Here is a 3,136-nt window from a genome sequence, read left to right as displayed (position 1 = left end):
ATATTATTATCTATCTAACAATTGTCAAACGTCAATAGGCCTACTACATTGTTACCATAGATAATAATATCAACAAAACGAATATACAAAGTAATATATTTTTAGATTGAGGAACACTTTTACAGTGCTTATTTCCCTTAAAGGCCAAAAAAAATATGTTATTTCAGTTTCAGAGTTAGTTGTTATAGCTTTAATGAATCGCATATACCAATACAATTGGAGTATACAGGTATAACAAGCATGTTTTCTGAAATCAAGACCCATCACAGTTCATAGACACGGAATTCGGAACTGCATTCGGGCGTGTCGATATTAAAGAGCAGATAGACCCTGCTTTCTTGCATGACCTTGACCTCCTCTACAATGCGGGCGTCCGAATAGCGATGCTTCTTGCTTTGGATGACTTGAGCGCTTTCCCCTTTCCAGCTTTGCTTCAAAACAATAAAGTCTTCTGTGTGCTCAGTGCACTTCACCTCGCCGTAGATTAAGTAGGTAGCCGTTTTTTCAGCCGTGAATATGTCATACTCTCCCACGTCGTTTCGGTCTGGAAAAACAAAGCAACAACAGATAGTATCTGTTAGCACACAAAGACAACACAACAACAACAACAAGTGGGAGCGTGCACATTCAGTAGTAGAGTAGCCTACAACTTTTATTTTTTTTTTTTTTTTACCTTTCAGCGGGCCGGTAATTATTTTACGGGACGACACCTGCAGACAGACAGACAGCCAGGAAAGGAAATAAACGCAGGACGTGAGAGAGGGACAGACGGAACTCACAGACAGACCAGACGAACATAGATTAAAAAAAAAAAAATCACATTCATGTTCTCGGTTCAATACAATTCTGTTGATGCGTTTATAAAAGGACTTACCTCTTGGCATACTGCTCCGTTGCCCGTAAAGACCAGGAATGCCACTATCCCCCCAGCACTGCTTACAACCACTATGGCCACGACAAGGTACGCAAGGAGCACCTTGCTGCAACGGCATGGTTCTGACCGTGCACGCGTGTGCTCAGTGTGGACCAGCACATAGTTATTCTGCATGCTGTCTGGATGTGCCTCCATCCTCTCCATGTGAGTTATGCCCAGCAGCAGCCAGCCCGGCTCCATATATTAGCCCAAAACTCATCCCACACATTCAGGGAATCCCTGCAACTGTAAACAACGAGGGAGGGAACCCCGGTCCGCCTACCGCTTCCAACGTCATTCACACAACACACACTCTCTCCCGCTCAGCTAAATTTAGCCTGGCTGCACGCCCCGGCGCTCAAGCCCCGCCTCGTGGACAGTTTTGGAGAGACCGAAGTGGACATTGTGCCAGGAACAAACACGATAAAACCGTTTAAGTAAATAGGGAAGGTGTCAGTTGTGGGCGTTACGGCAAGCAAACTATGTTTGTTTTTGTTGTTTTGACTTTTAGGATGTCATTTGTTATGCTGCTGCACGTATGTGGCTCCGTACATTTGAATGTCTGTTCTCCTGCAATGTTAGGTTGGGAAGTTTGGTTGAAGCGTGCATGCAACGTGTAGGCTATGCGCATCGTTCCAGACAAAAGTGAAAGGTATTAAAGTGATTACTTCTGTCTTCTCCTTTCAGACAGCGATACTTGGAGGAAAATCCCCAGACAAGCGTTGCATCATGCCTCTGTTAACATGCAAGATAAGACAGGCAGACACGCAGGCTGTAGGAATATTACATCTCGGTGCCAATATAGCTCATAAAACAACAAACAAGCAAAGTCTGCTTTAACTAACACTTTGTTCATTGTAGATTAATTTCTGTTGAGGGTAACAAATTACAATACAGGCACATCAATTAACCATGAATTACACTTTTGCGTGTGCCGAAAAGTTGTAGATAGGCTTTCGCTATATGTTTTATTGTATTGTCCCATTCATGCAAATTATTTTGTATTGTGAACTTAGGTTTAAGGGTCTTTAGATCTATTGGGTCATTATGATTGTGGCATTTGGTTATCAAGATTTACAAGCTATGGAAAATATTCAGAAAATAAATTTTTCCGGATCCAAACAAAACAATATCTAGGCTAACAAGTTATTATCTTGGAATGGAAAGCTGTTGCTTTAGCAGGACTGGTTCAAGTCAAACAAGAGAAGATACAATAAAGCATATAAATCTAATCTAAAGCTATATGGTCAAAAATGTGCATATCCAACTCAATGTAAATTACTTATTGTAAATGTGTAGGTCATGGGTCGTTATAAGGTTGGTGAATCAGAATAACAGTTTATCACATATTAATGTGTGTGGTCTTTCATCACTTCACTCCCTTGAGCCACAATGGGAATGGGGGTTCAACGAACGGCCAAATTAAATGTAGCGCTAACTCCTGCAGCTCCGTGTTCATTGTCGAGCTGCCCAACTGAAACTCAACAACAAGCTTTCTCCGCTTTCTCAAGCTTTCCGATTGGGTTACATAGTTTAGGCTACAGAAAGTGCACGCTGCGGTTGTGTAACGCTGCCCGGGGATGACGAAAACAGAGAGATGTCATCATCTCAGTGGCAAACGCAATGCTGTGGGTGCTCAAAGTGAAAGTGAGTGTGTCCTGTTGTTGGAGACAAAGAAAGCCTGGGACACAAAGGGTAGAAACTGTGGGTGAGTTTCACTGCACAGGTGTGTGTAAACACCATGCGAGTCTAACTGTCCTGCAAATCAACAATTTGTCATGATTTATTTGACTTGATTCGTGACGAGCACATGACGGTAAAAAAAAAAAAAAAATTACAATCAAATCACACCTACATAGGCCTACATTGATTTGACAGACATATGATTATATTTTGAAGTTTTGAAGTTCTTATTTATGAGATTTTATTGGACTCATCAATATCATATTCAGAAATCGTGTTGACTCACACTCGATTTATGACTAGAATCTACTGCCATATGCATTTATATAGCGCTTTTATCCAAAGCGCTTTACAATATTGCCTTACATTCACCCATTCATGCACACATTCACACACCGACGGCGGAGTCGACCATGCTAGGCGACAGCCCAGCTCATCGGGAGCAGTTAAAGGGTTGGATGCCTTGCTCAGGGACACCGCGACACTCAGCTAGGAGGAACCTTGCGGTTACCAGCCAACCCGCTGCTAGATCAAGCGACT

General features: G+C 42.3%; 1 long non-coding RNA gene across 1 annotated transcript; it reads right to left on the bottom strand.

Annotated features, from left to right (window-relative positions):
* Positions 1-208: 208 nt before the first annotated feature.
* On the bottom strand, positions 209-1,058 carry LOC311352664. Its single transcript, XR_014636927.1, has 3 exons — positions 875-1,058; positions 674-710; positions 209-544 (listed from the first exon to the last, which is right to left on the bottom strand). It is a non-coding gene; the product is annotated as an uncharacterized lncRNA (long non-coding RNA).
* Positions 1,059-3,136: the final 2,078 nt, after the last annotated feature.

This window comes from Micromesistius poutassou, assembly GCF_964030765.1.
Source record: "Micromesistius poutassou genome assembly, chromosome: 9".
In the NCBI taxonomy this organism is placed as follows: Eukaryota; Metazoa; Chordata; class Actinopteri; order Gadiformes; family Gadidae; genus Micromesistius; species Micromesistius poutassou.
This window is presented reverse-complemented; position numbering and strand designations above follow the sequence as displayed.